The sequence below is a fragment of the Salmo salar genome, unplaced genomic scaffold, assembly GCF_965601325.2.
Source record: "Salmo salar unplaced genomic scaffold, fSalSal1 ptg000723l, whole genome shotgun sequence".
NCBI classification, from domain to species: Eukaryota; Metazoa; Chordata; class Actinopteri; order Salmoniformes; family Salmonidae; genus Salmo; species Salmo salar.
The window spans coordinates 466,684-489,412 of record NW_027675477.1 but is presented as its reverse complement, the minus strand read 5'-3'; positions in this window follow the sequence as shown (position 1 = coordinate 489,412).

Here is a 22,729-nt window from a genome sequence, read left to right as displayed (position 1 = left end):
TCCTGGTTACTCCGGGTACGGTTACTCCTGGTTACTCCTGACACTGTTACTCCTGGTTACTCCTGACACGGTTACTCCTGACACGGTTACTCATGGTTAAAACTGACATGGTTACTCCTGACACGGTTATTCCTGATACGGTTACTCCTGGCACGGTCACTCCTGACACGGTCACTCTTGGTTACTCCTGACACGGTTACTCCTGGTTACTCCTGACACGGTCACTCCTGACACGGTTACTCCTGGTACGGTCACTCCTGGCACGGTCACTCCTGACACGGTCACTCCTGGTTATTCCTGATATGGTCACTCCTGACACGGTCACTCCTGGTTACTCCTGGCACGGTCACTCCTGACACGGTCACTCCCGGTTACTCCTGACACGGTTACTCCTGGTAATCCTGACACGGTCACTCCTGGTTACTCCTGACACGGTTACTCCTGGTACGGTTACTCCTGGCATGGTCACTCCTGGTTACTCCTGACACAGTTACTCCTGGTACGGTTATTCCTGACACGGTCACTCCTGGTACGGTTACACCTGACACGGTTACTCCTGACACGGTTACTCCTGACACGGTCACACCTGACACGGTCACTCCTGGTACGGTTACTCATGGCACGGTCACTCCTGGAACGGTCACTCCTGACATGGTTACTCCTGGTCACTCCTGACACGGTAACTCCTGGTACGGTCACTCCTGGCACGGTCACTCCTGGTTACTCCTGACACGGTTACTCCTGGTACGGTCACTCCTGGTACGGTCACTCCTGGCGCGGTCACTGCTGACACGTTCACTCCTGACACGGTCACTCCTGGTATGGTCACTCCTGGCACGGTAACTCCTGACACGGTCACTCCTGGTTACTCCTGGCACGGTCACTCCTGAGACGGTCACTCCTGGTACGGTCACTCCTTGCACGGTCACTCCTGGTTACTCCTGACACGGTTACTCCTGGTACGGTCACTCCTGGTACGGTCACTCCTGGCGCGGTCACTCCTGACACGGTCACTCCTGGCGCGGTTACTCCTGGCACGGTCACTCCTGACACGGTCACTCCTGGTACGGTCACTCCTGGCACGGTCACTCCTGACACGGTCACTCCTGGTTATTCCTGATACGGTCACTCCTGACACGGTCACTCCTGGTTACTCCTGGCACGGTCACTCCTGACACGGTCACTCCTGACACGGTCACTCCTGACACGGTCACTCCCGGTTACTCCTGACACGGTTACTCCTGGTAATCCTGACACGGTCACTCCTGGTTACTCCTGACACGGTTACTCCTGACACGGTCACTCCTGGTTACTCCTGACACGGTTACTCCTGGCACGGTTATTCCTGACACGGTCACTCCTGGTTACTCCTGACACGATTACTCCTGGTACGGTTACTCCTGGCATGGTCACTCCTGGCATGGTCACTCCTGGTTACTCCTGACACAGTTACTCCTGGTACGGTTATTCCTGACACGGTCACTCCTGGTTACTCATGGTACGGTTACACCTGACACGGTTACTCCTGACACGGTTACTCCTGACACGGTCACACCTGACACGGTCACTCCTGGTTACTCCTGACACGGTCACTCCTGGTTACTCCTGGTTACTCTTGACACGGTCACTCCTGGTTACTCCGGGTACGGTTACTCCTGGTTACTCCTGACACTGTTACTCCTGGTTACTCCTGACACGGTTACTCCTGACACGGTTACTCCTGGTTAAAACTGACATGGTTACTCCTGACACGGTTATTCCTGATACGGTTACTCCTGGCACGGTCACTCCTGACACGGTCACTCTTGGTTACTCCTGACATGGTTACTCCTGGTTACTCCTGACACGGTCACTCCTGGTTATTCCTGATATGGTCACTCCTGACACGGTCACTCCTGGTTACTCCTGGCACGGTCACTCCTGACACGGTCACTCCCGGTTACTCCTGACACGGTTACTCCTGACACGGTTACTCCTGGTACGGTTACTCCTGGCATGGTCACTCCTGGTTACTCCTGACACGGTTACTCCTGACACGGTCACACCTGACACGGTCACTCCTGGTTACTCCTTTCACGGTTACTCCTGGTACGGTTATTCCTGACACGGTTACTCCTGACACGGTTACTCCTGGTTACTCCTGGTACGGTTATTCCTGACACGGTTACTCCTGGTACGGTTACTCCTGGCACGGTCACTCCTGACACAGTCACTCCTGACACGGTCACTCCTGACACGGTTACACCTGGTACGGTTACTCCTGGTTACTCCTGACACGGTTACTCCTGGTTACTCCTGACACGGTTACTTCTGACACGGTTACTCCTGGTACGGTTACTCCTGGCATGGTCACTCCTGGTTACTCCTGACACGGTTACTCCTGACACGGTCACACCTGACACGGTCACTCCTGGTTACTCCTGACACGGTCACTCCTGGTTACTCCGGGTACGGTTACTCCTGGTTACTCCTGACACTGTTACTCCTGGTTACTCCTGACACGGTTACTCCTGACACGGTTACTCCTGGTTACTCCTGACACGGTTACTCCTGGTTCAACCTGACATGGTTACTACTGACATGGTTATTCCTGATACGGTTACTCCTGGCACGGTCACTCCTGACACGGTCACTCTTGGTTACTCCTGACACGGTTACTCCTGGTTACTCCTGACACGGTCACTCCTGACACGGTTACTCCTGGTCACTCCTGACACGGTCACTCCTGGAAACTCCTGACATGGTTACTCCTGACACGGTTACTCCTGGTTACTCCTGGCACAGTCACTCCTGACACGGTCACTCCTGACACGGTCACTCCTGACACGGTCACTCCTGGCACGGTCAATCCTGACACGGTCACTCCTGGTACAGTCACTCCTGACACGGTCACTCCTGGTTACTCCTGGCACAGTCACTCCTGGTTATTCCTGACACGGTCACTCCTGGTGACTCCTGACACGGTTACTCCTGAAACGGTCACTCCTGGTTACTCCTTTCACGGTTACTCCTGGTACGGTTATTCCTGACACGGTTACTCCTGACACGGTTACTCCTGGTTACTCCTGGTACGGTTATTCCTGACACGGTTACTCCTGGTACGGTTACTCCTGGCACGGTCACTCCTGACACAGTCACTCCTGACACGGTCACTCCTGACACGGTTACACCTGGTACGGTTACTCCTGGTTACTCCTGACACGGTTACTCCTGGTTACTCCTGACACGGTTACTTCTGACACGGTTACTCCTGGTACGGTTACTCCTGGCATGGTCACTCCTGGTTACTCCTGACACAGTTACTCCTGGTACGGTTATTCCTGACACGGTCACTCCTGGTTACTCATGGTACGGTTACACCTGACACGGTTACTCCTGACACGGTTACTCCTGACACGGTCACACCTGACACGGTCACTCCTGGTTACTCCTGACACGGTCACTCCTGGTTACTCCTGGTTACTCTTGACACGGTCACTCCTGGTTACTCCGGGTACGGTTACTCCTGGTTACTCCTGACACTGTTACTCCTGGTTACTCCTGACACGGTTACTCCTGACACGGTTACTCATGGTTAAAACTGACATGGTTACTCCTGACACGGTTATTCCTGATACGGTTACTCCTGGCACGGTCACTCCTGACACGGTCACTCTTGGTTACTCCTGACACGGTTACTCCTGGTTACTCCTGACACGGTCACTCCTGACACGGTTACTCCTGGTACGGTCACTCCTGGCACGGTCACTCCTGACACGGTCACTCCTGGTTATTCCTGATATGGTCACTCCTGACACGGTCACTCCTGGTTACTCCTGGCACGGTCACTCCTGACACGGTCACTCCCGGTTACTCCTGACACGGTTACTCCTGGTAATCCTGACACGGTCACTCCTGGTTACTCCTGACACGGTTACTCCTGGTACGGTTACTCCTGGCATGGTCACTCCTGGTTACTCCTGACACAGTTACTCCTGGTACGGTTATTCCTGACACGGTCACTCCTGGTACGGTTACACCTGACACGGTTACTCCTGACACGGTTACTCCTGACACGGTCACACCTGACACGGTCACTCCTGGTACGGTTACTCATGGCACGGTCACTCCTGGAACGGTCACTCCTGACATGGTTACTCCTGGTCACTCCTGACACGGTAACTCCTGGTACGGTCACTCCTGGCACGGTCACTCCTGGTTACTCCTGACACGGTTACTCCTGGTACGGTCACTCCTGGTACGGTCACTCCTGGCGCGGTCACTGCTGACACGTTCACTCCTGACACGGTCACTCCTGGTATGGTCACTCCTGGCACGGTAACTCCTGACACGGTCACTCCTGGTTACTCCTGGCACGGTCACTCCTGAGACGGTCACTCCTGGTACGGTCACTCCTTGCACGGTCACTCCTGGTTACTCCTGACACGGTTACTCCTGGTACGGTCACTCCTGGTACGGTCACTCCTGGCGCGGTCACTCCTGACACGGTCACTCCTGGCGCGGTTACTCCTGGCACGGTCACTCCTGACACGGTCACTCCTGGTACGGTCACTCCTGGCACGGTCACTCCTGACACGGTCACTCCTGGTTATTCCTGATACGGTCACTCCTGACACGGTCACTCCTGGTTACTCCTGGCACGGTCACTCCTGACACGGTCACTCCTGACACGGTCACTCCTGACACGGTCACTCCCGGTTACTCCTGACACGGTTACTCCTGGTAATCCTGACACGGTCACTCCTGGTTACTCCTGACACGGTTACTCCTGACACGGTCACTCCTGGTTACTCCTGACACGGTTACTCCTGGCACGGTTATTCCTGACACGGTCACTCCTGGTTACTCCTGACACGATTACTCCTGGTACGGTTACTCCTGGCATGGTCACTCCTGGCATGGTCACTCCTGGTTACTCCTGACACAGTTACTCCTGGTACGGTTATTCCTGACACGGTCACTCCTGGTTACTCATGGTACGGTTACACCTGACACGGTTACTCCTGACACGGTTACTCCTGACACGGTCACACCTGACACGGTCACTCCTGGTTACTCCTGACACGGTCACTCCTGGTTACTCCTGGTTACTCTTGACACGGTCACTCCTGGTTACTCCGGGTACGGTTACTCCTGGTTACTCCTGACACTGTTACTCCTGGTTACTCCTGACACGGTTACTCCTGACACGGTTACTCCTGGTTAAAACTGACATGGTTACTCCTGACACGGTTATTCCTGATACGGTTACTCCTGGCACGGTCACTCCTGACACGGTCACTCTTGGTTACTCCTGACATGGTTACTCCTGGTTACTCCTGACACGGTCACTCCTGGTTATTCCTGATATGGTCACTCCTGACACGGTCACTCCTGGTTACTCCTGGCACGGTCACTCCTGACACGGTCACTCCCGGTTACTCCTGACACGGTTACTCCTGACACGGTTACTCCTGGTACGGTTACTCCTGGCATGGTCACTCCTGGTTACTCCTGACACGGTTACTCCTGACACGGTCACACCTGACACGGTCACTCCTGGTTACTCCTTTCACGGTTACTCCTGGTACGGTTATTCCTGACACGGTTACTCCTGACACGGTTACTCCTGGTTACTCCTGGTACGGTTATTCCTGACACGGTTACTCCTGGTACGGTTACTCCTGGCACGGTCACTCCTGACACAGTCACTCCTGACACGGTCACTCCTGACACGGTTACACCTGGTACGGTTACTCCTGGTTACTCCTGACACGGTTACTCCTGGTTACTCCTGACACGGTTACTTCTGACACGGTTACTCCTGGTACGGTTACTCCTGGCATGGTCACTCCTGGTTACTCCTGACACGGTTACTCCTGACACGGTCACACCTGACACGGTCACTCCTGGTTACTCCTGACACGGTCACTCCTGGTACGGTTATTCCTGGTTCAACCTGACATGGTTACTACTGACATGGTTATTCCTGATACGGTTACTCCTGGCACGGTCACTCCTGACACGGTCACTCTTGGTTACTCCTGACACGGTTACTCCTGGTTACTCCTGACACGGTCACTCCTGACACGGTTACTCCTGGTCACTCCTGACACGGTCACTCCTGGAAACTCCTGACATGGTTACTCCTGACACGGTTACTCCTGGTTACTCCTGGCACAGTCACTCCTGACACGGTCACTCCTGACACGGTCACTCCTGACACGGTCACTCCTGGCACGGTCAATCCTGACACGGTCACTCCTGGTACAGTCACTCCTGACACGGTCACTCCTGGTTACTCCTGGCACAGTCACTCCTGGTTATTCCTGACACGGTCACTCCTGGTGACTCCTGACACGGTTACTCCTGAAACGGTCACTCCTGGTTACTCCTTTCACGGTTACTCCTGGTACGGTTATTCCTGACACGGTTACTCCTGACACGGTTACTCCTGGTTACTCCTGGTACGGTTATTCCTGACACGGTTACTCCTGGTACGGTTACTCCTGGCACGGTCACTCCTGACACAGTCACTCCTGACACGGTCACTCCTGACACGGTTACACCTGGTACGGTTACTCCTGGTTACTCCTGACACGGTTACTCCTGGTTACTCCTGACACGGTTACTTCTGACACGGTTACTCCTGGTACGGTTACTCCTGGCATGGTCACTCCTGGTTACTCCTGACACGGTTACTCCTGACACGGTCACACCTGACACGGTCACTCCTGGTTACTCCTGACACGGTCACTCCTGGTTACTCCGGGTACGGTTACTCCTGGTTACTCCTGACACTGTTACTCCTGGTTACTCCTGACACGGTTACTCCTGACACGGTTACTCCTGGTTCAACCTGACATGGTTACTACTGACATGGTTATTCCTGATACGGTTACTCCTGGCACGGTCACTCCTGACACGGTCACTCTTGGTTACTCCTGACACGGTTACTCCTGGTTACTCCTGACACGGTCACTCCTGACACGGTTACTCCTGGTCACTCCTGACACGGTCACTCCTGGAAACTCCTGACATGGTTACTCCTGACACGGTTACTCCTGGTTACTCCTGGCACAGTCACTCCTGACACGGTCACTCCTGACACGGTCACTCCTGACACGGTCACTCCTGGCACGGTCAATCCTGACACGGTCACTCCTGGTACAGTCACTCCTGACACGGTCACTCCTGGTTACTCCTGGCACAGTCACTCCTGGTTATTCCTGACACGGTCACTCCTGGTGACTCCTGACACGGTTACTCCTGAAACGGTCACTCCTGGTTACTCCTTTCACGGTTACTCCTGGTACGGTTATTCCTGACACGGTTACTCCTGACACGGTTACTCCTGGTTACTCCTGGTACGGTTATTCCTGACACGGTTACTCCTGGTACGGTTACTCCTGGCACGGTCACTCCTGACACAGTCACTCCTGACACGGTCACTCCTGACACGGTTACACCTGGTACGGTTACTCCTGGTTACTCCTGACACGGTTACTCCTGGTTACTCCTGACACGGTTACTTCTGACACGGTTACTCCTGGTTAAACCTGACACGGTTACTCCTGGCACGTTCACTCCTGACACGGTCACTCCTGGTATGGTCACTCCTGGCACAGTCACTCCTGGTTACACCTGACACGGTTACTACTGGTACGGTCACTCCTGGTACGGTCACTCCTGGCGCGGTCACTCCTGACACGGTCACTCCTGGCGTGGTTACTCCTGGCACGGTCACTCCTGACACGGTCACTCCTGGTACGGTCACTCCTGGCACGGTCAATCCTGACACGGTCACTCCTGGTTATTCCTGATACGGTCACTCCTGACACGGTCACTCCTGGTTACTCCTGGCACGGTCACTCCTGGTTACTCCTGACACGGTTACACCTGGTACGGTTATTCCTGACACGGTCACTCCTGGTTACTCCTGACACGGTTACTCCTGGTACGGTTAATCCTGGCATGGTCACTCCTGGTTACTCCTGACACAGTTACTCCTGGTACGGTTATACCTGACACGGTCACTCCTGGTTACTCCTGGTACGGTTACTCCTGGTTACTCCTGACACGGTTACTCCTGACATGGTTACTCCTGGTACGGTTACTCCTGGCACGGTCACTCCTGACACGGTCACTCCTGGTTACTCCTGACACGGTTACTCCTGGTTACTCCTGACACGGTTACTCCTGACACGGTCACTCCTGACACGGTTCCTCCTGGTTACTCCTGACACGGTCACTCCTGACACGTTCACTCCTGGTTACTCCTGACACGGTTACTCCTGACACGGTTACTCCTGGTAACTCCTGACACTGTCACTCCTGGTTACTCCTGACACGGTCACTCCTGGTTACTCCTGGTACGGTCACTCCTGACACGGTTACTCCTGACACGGTCACTCCTGACACGGTCACTCCTGACATGGTTACTCCTGGTCACTCCTGACACAGTTACTCCTGGTACGGTTACTCCTGTCACCTTCACTGCTGGCACGGTTACTCCTGGCACGGTCACACCTGGTACGGTCACTCCTGGCACAGTCACTCCTGACACAGTCACTCCTGGCGCGGTTACTCCTGGCACGTTCACTTCTGACACGGTCACTCCTGGTATGGTCACTCCTGGTATGGTCACTCCTGGCACGGTCACTCCTGACACGGTCACTCCTGGTTACTCCTGGCACGGTCACTCCTGACATGGTCACTCCTGGTTACTCCTGGCACGGTCACTCCTGACACGGTCACTCCTGGTTACTCCTGACACGGTTACTCCTGGTTACTCCTGACACGGTTACTCCTGACACGGTCACTCCTGACACGGTTCCTCCTGGTTACTCCTGGTACGGTTATTCCTGACACGGTCACTCCTGGCACGGTCACTCCTGACATGGTTACTCCTGACACGGTCACTCCTGACACGGTCACTCCTGGCACGGTTACTCCTGGTATGGTCACTCCTGGCACGGTTACTCCTGGCACGTTCACTCCTGACACGGTCACTCCTGGTATGGTCACTCCTGACACGTTCACTCCTTACATGGTTACTCCTGGTCACTCCTGACACGGTTACTCCTGACACGGTCACTCCTGACACGGTTCCTCCTGGTTACTCCTGACACGGTCACTCCTGACACGGTCACTCCTGGTTACTCCTGGCACGGTCACTCCTGGTTACTCCTGACACGGTTACTCCTGGTTACTCCTGACACGGTCACTCCTGACACGGTTACTCCTGGTTACTCCTGATACGGTCACTCCTGACACGGTCACTCCTGGTTACTCCTGGCACGGTCACTCCTGACACGGTCACTCCTGACGCGGTTACTCCTGACACGGTCACTCCCGGTTACTCCTGACACGGTTACTCCTGGTAATCCTGACACGGTCACTCCTGGTTACTCCTGACACGGTTACTCCTGACACGGTCACTCCTGGTTACTCCTGACACGGTTACTCCTAGTACGGTTATTCCTGACACGGTCACTCCTGGTTACTCCTGACACGGTTACTCCTGGTAAGGTTACTCCTGGCATGGTCACTCCTGGTTACTCCTGACACAGTTACTCCTGGTCGGTTATTCCTGACAAAGTCACTCATGGTTACTCATGGTACGGTTACACCTGACACGGTTACACCTGACACGGTTACTCCTGACACGGTCACACCTGACACGGTCACTCCTGGTTACTCCTGACACGGTCACTCCTGGTTACTCCTGGTTACTCCTGACACGATCACTCCTGGTTACTCCTGGTACGGTTACTCCTGGTTACTCCTGGTTACTCCTGGTTACTCCTGACACCGTTTCTCCTGACACGGTTACTCCTGGTTAAACCTGACATGGTTACTCCTGACACGGTTACTCCTGGTACGGTTACTCCTGGCACGGTCACTCCTGACACGGTCACTCTTGGTTACTCCTGAGACGGTTACTCCTGGTTACTCCTGACACGGTCACTCCTGACACGGTTACTCCTGGTTACTCCTGACACGGTCACTCCTGACACGGTCACTCCCGGTTACTCCTGACACGGTCACTCCTGGTTACTCCTGACACGGTTACTCCTGACACGGTTACTCCTGACACGGTTACTCCTGGTTACTCCTGGTACGGTTATTCCTGACACGGTTACTCCTGGTACTGTTACTCCTGGCACGGTCACTCCTGGTACAGTCACTCCTGGCACGGTCACTCCTGGTTACTCCTGACACGGTCACTCCTGGTTACTCCTGACACGGTTACTCCTGGTTACTCCTGGTACGATTATTCCTGACACGGTTACTCCTGGTACGGTTACTCCTGGCACAGTCACTCCTGACACGGTTACTCCTGGCACGGTCACTCCTGACACGGTTACTCCTGACACGGTCACTCCTGACACGGTCACTCCTGACAAGGTTACTCCTGGTCACTCCTGACACAGTTACTCCTGGTACGGTTACTTCTGTCACCTTCACTCCTGGCACGGTTACTCCTGGCACGGTCACTCCTGACATGGTTACTCCTGACAAGGTCACTCCTGGCACGGTCACTCCTGGTACGGTCACTCCTGGTACGATCACTCCTGGCGCGGTCACTCCTGACACGGTCACTCCTTGCGCGGTTACTCCTGGCACGGTCACTCCTGACACGGTCACTCCTGGTACGGTCACTCCTGGCATGGTCACTCCTGACACGGTCACTCCTGGTTATTCCTGATACGGTCACTCCTGACACGGTCACTCCTGGTTACTCCTGGCACGGTCACTCCTGACACGGTCACTCCTGACACGGTTACTCCTGACACGGTCACTCCCGGTTACTCCTGACACGGTTACTCCTGGTAATCCTGACACGGTCACTCCTGGTTACTCCTGACACGGTTACTCCTGACACGGTCACTCCTGGTTACTCCTGACACGGTTACTCCTGGTACGGTTATTCCTGACACGGTCACTCCTGGTTACTCCTGACACGGTTACTCCTGGTACGGTTACTCCTGGCATGGTCACTCCTGGTTACTCCTGACACGGTTACTCCTGACACGGTTACTCCTGGTACAGTTATTCCTGACACGGTTACTCCTGGTACGGTTACTCCTGGCACGGTCACTCCTGACACGGTCACTCCTGACACGGTCACTCCTGACACGGTTACTCCTGGTACGGTTACTCCTGACACGGTCACTCCTGGTACAGTCACTCCTGGCACGGTCACTCCTGGTTACTCCTGACACGGTCACTCCTGGTTACTCCTGACACGGTTACTCCTGGTTACTCCTGGTACGGTTATTCCTGACACGGTTACTCCTGGTACGGTTACTCCTGGCACAGTCACTCCTGACACGGTCACTCCTGACAGGGTCACTCCTGGTACAGTCACTCCTGACACGGTCACTCCTGGTTACTCCTGGCACGGTCACTCCTGGTTATTCCTGACACGGTCACTCCTGGTGACTCCTGACACGGTTACTCCTGACACGGTCACTCCTGGTTACTCCTGACACGGTTACTCCTGGTTACTCCTGACACGGTCACTCCTGGTGACTCCTGACATGGTTACTCCTGACACGGTCACTCCTGGTTACTCCTGACACGGTTACTCCTGGTTACTCCTGACACGGTCACTCCTGGTGACTCCTGACATGGTTACTCCTGACACGGTCACTCCTGGTTACTCCTGACACGGTTACTCCTGGTACGATTATTCCTGACACGGTTACTCCTGACACGGTTACTCCTGGTTACTCCTGGTACAGTTATTCCTGACACGGTTACTCCTGGTACTCCTGGCACGGTCACTCCTGACACGGTCACTCCTGGTATGGTCACTCCTGGCACGGTCACTCCTGACACGGTCACTCCTGGTTACTCCTGGCACGGTCACTCCTGACACGGTCACTCCTGGTACGGTCACTCCTGGTTACTCCTGACACGATCACTCCTGGCGCGGTCACTCCTGACACGGTCACTCCTGGCGCGGCTACTCCTGGCACGGTCACTCCTGACACGGTCACTCCTGGTACGGTCACTCCTGGCACGGTCACTCCTGACAAGGTCACTCCTGGTTATTCCTGATACGGTCACTCCTGACACGGTCACTCCTGGTTACTCATGGCACGGTCACTCCTGACACGGTCACTCCTGACACGGTTACTCCTGACATGGTCACTCCCGGTTACTCCTGACACGGTTACTCCTGGTAATCCTGACACGGTCACTCCTGGTTACTCCTAACACGGTTACTCCTGACACGGTCACTCCTGGTTACTCCTGACACGGTTACTCCTGGTACGGTTATTCCTGACACGGTCACTCCTGGTTACTCCTGACACGGTTACTCCTGGTACGGTTACTCCTGGCATGGTCACTCCTGGTTACTCCTGACACAGTTACTCCTGGTATGGTTATTCCTGACACGGTCACTCCTGGTTACTCATGGTACGGTTACACCTGACACGGTTACTCCTGACACGGTTACACCTGACACGGTCACAGCTGACACGGTCACTCCTGGTTACTCCTGACACGGTCACTCCTGGTTACTCCTGGTTACTCCTGGTTACTCTTGACACGGTCACTCCTGGTTACTCCTGGTACGGTTACTCCTGGTTACTCCTGGTTACTCCTGACACGGTTACTCCTGACACGGTTACTCCTGGTTAAACCTGACATGGTTACTCCTGACACGGTTACTCCTGGTACGGTTACTCCTGACACGGTCACTCCTGACACGGTCACTCCTGGTTACTCCTGACACGGTTACTCCTGGTTACTCCTGACACGGTTACTCCTGACACGGTCACTCCTGACACGGTTCCTCCTGGTTACTCCTGACACGGTCACTCCTGACACGGTCACTCCTGGTTACTCCTGGCACGGTCACTCCTGGTTACTCCTGACACGGTTACTCCTGACAAGGTTACTCCTGGTTACACCTGACACGGTCACTCCTGGTTACTGCTGACACGGTCACTCCTGGTTACTCCTGACACGGTTACTCCTGACACGGTTACTCCTGACACGGTTACTCCTGGTTACTCCTGGTACGGTTATTCCTGACACGGTTACTCCTGGTACGGTTACTCCTGACATGGTCACTCCTGACACGGTTACTCCTGGTACGGTTACTCCTGACACGGTCACTCCTGGTTACTCCTGACACGGTCACTCCTGGTTACTCCTGACACGGTCACTCCTGGTTACTCCTGACACGGTTACTCCTGGTTACTCCTGGTACGGTTATTCCTGACACGGTTACTCCTAGTACGGTTACTCCTGGCACAGTCACTCCTGACACGGTCACTCCTGACACGGTCACTCCTGACACGGTTACTCCTGGTACGGTTACTCCTGACACGGTCACTCCTGGCACGGTCAATCCTGACACGGTCACTCCTGGTACAGTCACTCCTGACACGGTCACTCCTGGTTATTCCTGACACGGTCACTCCTGGTGACTCCTGACACGGTTACTCCTGACACGGTCACTCCTGGTTACTCCTGACACGGTTACTCCTGGTTACTCCTGACACGGTCACTCCTGGTGACTCCGGACACGGTTACTCCTGACACGGTCACTCCTGGTTACTCCTGACACGGTTACTCCTGGTACGGTTATTCCTGACACGGTTACTCCTGACACGGTTACTCCTGGTTACTCCTGGTACGGTTATTCCTGACACGGTTACTCCTGGTACTCCTGGCACGGTCACTCCTGACATGGTCACTCCTGGTATGGTCACTCCTGGCACGGTCACTCCTGACACGGTCACTCCTGGTTACTCCTGGCACGGTCACTCCTGACACGGTCACTCCTGGTACGGTCACTCCTGGCACGGTCACTCCTGGTTACTCCTGACACGGTTACTCCTGGTACGGTCACTCCTGGTACGATCACTCCTGGCGCGGTCACTCCTGACACGGTCACTCCTGGCGCGGTAACTCCTGGCACGGTCACTCCTGACACGGTCACTCCTGGTACGGTCGCTCCTGGCACGGTCACTCCTGACACGGTCACTCCTGGTTATTCCTGATACGGTCACTCCTGACACGGTCACTCCTGGTTACTCCTGGCACGGTCACTCCTGACACGGTCACTCCTGACACGGTTACTCCTGACACGGTTACTCCTGACACGGTCACTCCCGGTTACTCCTGACACGGTTACTCCTGGTAATCCTGACACGGTCACTCCTGGTTACTCCTGACACGGTTACTCCTGACACGGTCACTCCTGGTTACTCCTGACACGGTTACTCCTGGTACGGTTATTCCTGACTCGGTCACTCCTGGTTACTCCTGACACGGTTACTCCTGGTACGGTTATTCCTGACACGGTCACTCCTGGTTACTCATGGTACGGTTACTCCTGGTACGGTTATTCATGACACGGTCACTCCTGGTTACTCCTGACACGGTCACTCCTGGTTACTCCTGACACGGTCACTCCTGGTTATTCCTGACACGGTTACTCCTGGTTACTCCTGGTACGGTTATTCCTGACACGGTTACTCCTGGTACGGTTACTCCTGGCACGGTCACTCCTGACACGGTTATTCCTGACACGGTCACTCCTGGTTACTCATGGTACGGTTACACCTGACACGGTTACTCCTGACACGGTTACTCCTGACACGGTCACTCCTGGTTACTCCTGACACGGTCACTCCTGGTTACTCCTGGTTACTCTTGACACGGTTACTCCTGGTTACTCCTGACACGGTTACTCCTGGTACGGTTATTCCTGACACGGTTACTCCTGGTACAGTTACTCCTGACATGGTTACTCCTGGCACGGTCACTCCTGACACGGTTACTCCTGACACGGTCACTCCTGACACGGTCACTCCTGACATGGTTACTCCTGGTCACTCCTGACACGGTTACTCCTGGTACGGTTATTCCTGACACGGTTACTCCTGGTACAGTTACTCCTGACACGGTTACTCCTGGCACGGTCACTCCTGACACGGTTACTCCTGACACGGTCACTCCTGACACGGTCACTCCTGACATGGTTACTCCTGGTTACTCCTGACACGGTCACTCCTGGCACGGTTACTCCTGACACGGTCACTCCTGGTTACTCCTGACACGGTTACTCCTGGTTACTCCTGACACGGTTACTCCTGGTACGGTTATTCCTGACACGGTTACTCCTGACACGGTTACTCCTGGTTACTCCTGGTACGGTTATTCCTGACACGGTTACTCCTGGTACTCCTGGCACGGTCACTCCTGACATGGTCACTCCTGGTATGGTCACTCCTGGCACGGTCACTCCTGACACGTTCACTCCTGGTTACTCCTGGCACGGTCACTCCTGACACGGTCACTCCTGGTACGGTCACTCCTGGCACGGTCACTCCTGGTTACTCCTGACACGATCACTCCTGGCGCGGTCACTCCTGACACGGTCACTCCTGGCGCGGTTACTCCTGGCACGGTCACTCCTGACACGGTCACTCCTGGTACGGTCACTCCTGGCACGGTCACTCCTGACACGGTCACTCCTGGTTATTCCTGATACGGTCACTCCTGACACGGTCACTCCTGGTTACTCATGGCACGGTCACTCCTGACACGGTCACTCCTGACACGGTTACTCCTGACATGGTCACTCCCGGTTACTCCTGACACGGTTACTCCTGGTAATCCTGACACGGTCACTCCTGGTTACTCCTAACACGGTTACTCCTGACACGGTCACTCCTGGTTACTCCTGACACGGTTACTCCTGGTACGGTTATTCCTGACACGGTCACTCCTGGTTACTCCTGACACGGTTACTCCTGGTACGGTTACCCCTGGCATGGTCACTCCTGGTTACTCCTGACACAGTTACTCCTGGTATGGTTATTCCTGACACGGTCACTCCTGGTTACTCATGGTACGGTTACACCTGACACGGTTACTCCTGACACGGTTACTCCTGACACGGTCACAGCTGACACGGTCACTCCTGGTTACTCCTGACACGGTCACTCCTGGTTACTCCTGGTTACTCCTGGTTACTCTTGACACGGTCACTCCTGGTTACTCTTGGTACGGTTACTCCTGGTTACTCCTGGTTACTCCTGACACGGTTACTCCTGACACGGTTACTCCTGGTTAAACCTGACATGGTTACTCCTGACACGGTTACTCCTGGTACGGTTACTCCTGACACGGTCACTCCTGACACGGTCACTCCTGGTTACTCCTGACACGGTTACTCCTGGTTACTCCTGACACGGTTACTCCTGACACGGTCACTCCTGACACGGTTCCTCCTGGTTACTCCTGACACGGTCACTCCTGACACGGTCACTCCTGGTCACTCCTGGCACGGTCACTCCTGGTTACTCCTGACACGGTTACTCCTGACAAGGTTACTCCTGGTTACACCTGACACGGTCACTCCTGGTTACTGCTGACACGGTCACTCCTGGTTACTCCTGACACGGTTACTCCTGACACGGTTACTCCTGACACGGTTACTCCTGGTTACTCCTGGTACGGTTATTCCTGACACGGTTACTCCTGGTACGCTTACTCCTGACATGGTCACTCCTGACACGGTTACTCCTGGTACGGTTACTCCTGACATGGTCACTCCTGGTTACTCCTGACACGGTCACTCCTGGTTACTCCTGACACGGTCACTCCTGGTTACTCCTGACACGGTCACTCCTGACACGGTCACTCCTGACACGGTTACTCCTGGTACGGTTACTCCTGACACGGTCACTCCTGACACGGTCACTCCTGGTTACTCCTGACACGGTTACTCCTGGTTACTCCTGACACGGTTACTCCTGACACGGTCACTCCTGACACGGTTCCTCCTGGTTACTCCTGACACGGTCACTCCTGACACGGTCACTCCTGGTTACTCCTGGCACGGTCACTCCTGGTTACTCCTGACACGGTTACTCCTGACAAGGTTACTCCTGGTTACACCTGACACGGTCACTCCTGGTTACTGCTGACACGGTCACTCCTGGTTACTCCTGACACGGTTACTCCTGACACGGTTACTCCTGGTACGGTTACTCCTGACATGGTCACTCCTGACACGGTTACTCCTGGTACGGTTACTCCTGACACGGTCACTCCTGGTTACTCCTGACACGGTCACTCCTGGTTACTCCTGACACGGTCACTCCTGGTTACTCCTGACACGGTTACTCCTGGTTACTCCTGGTACGGTTATTCCTGACACGGTTACTCCTAGTACGGTTACTCCTGGCACAGTCACTCCTGACACGGTCACTCCTGACACGGTCACTCCTGACACGGTTACTCCTGGTACGGTTACTCCTGACACGGTCACTCCTGGCACGGTCAATCCTGACACGGTCACTCCTGGTACAGTCACTCCTGACACGGTCACTCCTGGTTATTCCTGACACGGTCACTCCTGGTGACTCCTGACACGGTTACTCCTGACACGGTCACTCCTGGTTACTCCTGACACGGTTACTCCTGGTTACTCCTGACACGGTCACTCCTGGTGACTCCGGACACGGTTACTCCTGACACGGTCACTCCTGGTTACTCCTGACACGGTTACTCCTGGTACGGTTATTCCTGACACGGTTACTCCTGACACGGTTACTCCTGGTTACTCCTGGTACGGTTATTCCTGACACGGTTACTCCTGGTACTCCTGGCACGGTCACTCCTGACATGGTCACTCCTGGTATGGTCACTCCTGGCACGGTCACTCCTGACACGGTCACTCCTGGTTACTCCTGGCACGGTCACTCCTGACACGGTCACTCCTGGTACGGTCACTCCTGGCACGGTCACTCCTGGTTACTCCTGACACGGTTACTCCTGGTACGGTCACTCCTGGTACGATCACTCCTGGCGCGGTCACTCCTGACACGGTCACTCCTGGCGCGGTAACTCCTGGCACGGTCACTCCTGACACGGTCACTCCTGGTACGGTCGCTCCTGGCACGGTCACTCCTGACACGGTCACTCCTGGTTATTCCTGATACGGTCACTCCTGACACGGTCACTCCTGGTTACTCCTGGCACGGTCACTCCTGACACGGTCACTCCTGACACGGTTACTCCTGACACGGTTACTCCTGACACGGTCACTCCCGGTTACTCCTGACACGGTTACTCCTGGTAATCCTGACACGGTCACTCCTGGTTACTCCTGACACGGTTACTCCTGACACGGTCACTCCTGGTTACTCCTGACACGGTTACTCCTGGTACGGTTATTCCTGACTCGGTCACTCCTGGTTACTCCTGACACGGTTACTCCTGGTACGGTTATTCCTGACACGGTCACTCCTGGTTACTCATGGTACGGTTACTCCTGGTACGGTTATTCATGACACGGTCACTCCTGGTTACTCCTGACACGGTCACTCCTGGTTACTCCTGACACGGTCACTCCTGGTTATTCCTGACACGGTTACTCCTGGTTACTCCTGGTACGGTTATTCCTGACACGGTTACTCCTGGTACGGTTACTCCTGGCACGGTCACTCCTGACACGGTTATTCCTGACACGGTCACTCCTGGTTACTCATGGTACGGTTACACCTGACACGGTTACTCCTGACACGGTTACTCCTGACACGGTCACTCCTGGTTACTCCTGACACGGTCACTCCTGGTTACTCCTGGTTACTCTTGACACGGTTACTCCTGGTTACTCCTGACACGGTTACTCCTGGTACGGTTATTCCTGACACGGTTACTCCTGGTACAGTTACTCCTGACATGGTTACTCCTGGCACGGTCACTCCTGACACGGTTACTCCTGACACGGTCACTCCTGACACGGTCACTCCTGACATGGTTACTCCTGGTCACTCCTGACACGGTTACTCCTGGTACGGTTATTCCTGACACGGTTACTCCTGGTACAGTTACTCCTGACACGGTTACTCCTGGCACGGTCACTCCTGACACGGTTACTCCTGACACGGTCACTCCTGACACGGTCACTCCTGACATGGTTACTCCTGGTTACTCCTGACACGGTCACTCCTGGCACGGTTACTCCTGACACGGTCACTCCTGGTTACTCCTGACACGGTTACTCCTGGTTACTCCTGACACGGTTACTCCTGGTACGGTTATTCCTGACACGGTTACTCCTGACACGGTTACTCCTGGTTACTCCTGGTACGGTTATTCCTGACACGGTTACTCCTGGTACTCCTGGCACGGTCACTCCTGACATGGTCACTCCTGGTATGGTCACTCCTGGCACGGTCACTCCTGACACGTTCACTCCTGGTTACTCCTGGCACGGTCACTCCTGACACGGTCACTCCTGGTACGGTCACTCCTGGCACGGTCACTCCTGGTTACTCCTGACACGATCACTCCTGGCGCGGTCACTCCTGACACGGTCACTCCTGGCGCGGTTACTCCTGGCACGGTCACTCCTGACACGGTCACTCCTGGTACGGTCACTCCTGGCACGGTCACTCCTGACACGGTCACTCCTGGTTATTCCTGATACGGTCACTCCTGACACGGTCACTCCTGGTTACTCATGGCACGGTCACTCCTGACACGGTCACTCCTGACACGGTTACTCCTGACATGGTCACTCCCGGTTACTCCTGACACGGTTACTCCTGGTAATCCTGACACGGTCACTCCTGGTTACTCCTAACACGGTTACTCCTGACACGGTCACTCCTGGTTACTCCTGACACGGTTACTCCTGGTACGGTTATTCCTGACACGGTCACTCCTGGTTACTCCTGACACGGTTACTCCTGGTACGGTTACCCCTGGCATGGTCACTCCTGGTTACTCCTGACACAGTTACTCCTGGTATGGTTATTCCTGACACGGTCACTCCTGGTTACTCATGGTACGGTTACACCTGACACGGTTACTCCTGACACGGTTACTCCTGACACGGTCACAGCTGACACGGTCACTCCTGGTTACTCCTGACACGGTCACTCCTGGTTACTCCTGGTTACTCCTGGTTACTCTTGACACGGTCACTCCTGGTTACTCTTGGTACGGTTACTCCTGGTTACTCCTGGTTACTCCTGACACGGTTACTCCTGACACGGTTACTCCTGGTTAAACCTGACATGGTTACTCCTGACACGGTTACTCCTGGTACGGTTACTCCTGACACGGTCACTCCTGACACGGTCACTCCTGGTTACTCCTGACACGGTTACTCCTGGTTACTCCTGACACGGTTACTCCTGACACGGTCACTCCTGACACGGTTCCTCCTGGTTACTCCTGACACGGTCACTCCTGACACGGTCACTCCTGGTCACTCCTGGCACGGTCACTCCTGGTTACTCCTGACACGGTTACTCCTGACAAGGTTACTCCTGGTTACACCTGACACGGTCACTCCTGGTTACTGCTGACACGGTCACTCCTGGTTACTCCTGACACGGTTACTCCTGACACGGTTACTCCTGACACGGTTACTCCTGGTTACTCCTGGTACGGTTATTCCTGACACGGTTACTCCTGGTACGCTTACTCCTGACATGGTCACTCCTGACACGGTTACTCCTGGTACGGTTACTCCTGACATGGTCACTCCTGGTTACTCCTGACACGGTCACTCCTGGTTACTCCTGACACGGTCACTCCTGGTTACTCCTGACACGGTCACTCCTGACACGGTCACTCCTGACACGGTTACTCCTGGTACGGTTACTCCTGACACGGTCACTCCTGACAAGGTCACTCCTGGTTACTCCTGACACGGTTACTCCTGGTTACTCCTGACACGGTTACTCCTGACACGGTCACTCCTGACACGGTTCCTCCTGGTTACTCCTGACACGGTCACTCCTGACACGGTCACTCCTGGTTACTCCTGGCACGGTCACTCCTGGTTACTCCTGACACGGTTACTCCTGACAAGGTTACTCCTGGTTACACCTGACACGGTCACTCCTGGTTACTGCTGACACGGTCACTCCTGGTTACTCCTGACACGGTTACTCCTGACACGGTTACTCCTGACACGGTTACTCCTGGTTACTCCTGGTACGGTTATTCCTGACACGGTTACTCCTGGTACGCTTACTCCTGACATGGTCACTCCTGACACGGTTACTCCTGGTACGGTTACTCCTGACACGGTCACTCCTGGTTACTCCTGACACGGTCACTCCTGGTTACTCCTGACACGGTCACTCCTGGTTACTCCTGACACGGTCACTCCTGACACGGTTACTCCTGGTACGGTTACTCCTGACACGGTCACTCCTGGCACGGTCAATCCTGACACGGTCACTCCTGGTACAGTCACTCCTGACACGGTCACTCCTGGTTACTCCTGGCACGGTCACTCCTGGTTATTCCTGACACGGTCACTCCTGGTGACTCCTGACACGGTTACTCCTGACACGGTCACTCCTGGTTACTCCTGACACGGTTACTCCTGGTTACTCCTGACACGGTCACTCCTGGTGACTCCTGACACGGTTACTCCTGACACGGTCACTCCTGGTTACTCCTGACACGGTTACTCCTGGTACGGTTATTCCTGACACGGTTACTCCTGACACGGTTACTCCTGGTTACTCCTGGTACGGTTATTCCTGACACGGTTACTCCTGGTACTCCTGGCACGGTCACTCCTGACATGGTCACTCCTGGTATGGTCACTCCTGGCACGGTCACTCCTGACACGGTCACTCCTGGTTACTCCTGGCACGGTCACTCCTGACACGGTCACTCCTGGTACGATCACTCCTGACACGGTTACTCCTGACACGGTTACTCCTGACACGGTCACTCCCGGTTACTCCTGACACGGTTACTCCTGGTAATCCTGACACGGTCACTCCTGGTTACTCCTGACACGGTCACTCCTGACACGGTCACTCCTGACACGGTCACTCCTGACACGGTTATTCCTGACACGGTCACTCCTGGTTACTCCTGACACGGTCACTCCTGGTTACTCCTGGTTACTCTTGACACGGTCACTCCTGGTTACTCCTGGTAAGGTTACTCCTGGTTACTCCTGGTTACTCCTGACACGGTTACTCCTGACACGGTTACTCCTGGTTAAACCTGACATGGTTACTCCTGACACGGTTACTCCTGGTACGGTTACTCCTGGCACGGTCACTCCTGACACGGTCACTCTTGGTTACTCCTGACACGGTTACTCCTGGTTACTCCTGACACGGTCACTCCTGACACGGTTACTCCTGGTTACTCCTGACACGGTCACTCCTGACACGGTCACTCCTGGTTACTCCTGACACGTTTACTCCTGGTTACTCCTGACACAGTTACTCCTGACACGGTCACTCCTGACACGGTCACTCCTGGTTACTCCTGGCACGGTCACTCCTGGTTACTCCTGACACGGTTACTCCTGGTTACTCCTGACACGGTTACTCCTGACACGGTTACTCCTGACACGGTTACTCCTGGTTACTCCTGGTACGGTTATTCCTGACACGGTTACTCCTGGTACGGTTACTCCTGACACGGTCACTCCTGACACGGTCACTCCTGGTTACTCCTGAAACGGTCACTCCTGGTTACTCCTGGTTACTCTTGACACGGTCACTCCTGGTTACACCTGACACGGTCACTCCTGGTTACTCCTGACACGGTTACTCCTGGTTACTCCTGGTATGGTTATTCCTGACACGGTTACTCCTGGTACGGTTACTCCTGGCACAGTCACTCCTGACACGGTCACTCCTGGTTACTCCTGGCACGGTCACTCCTGATTATTCCTGACACGGTCACTCCTGGTGACTCCTGACACGGTTACTCC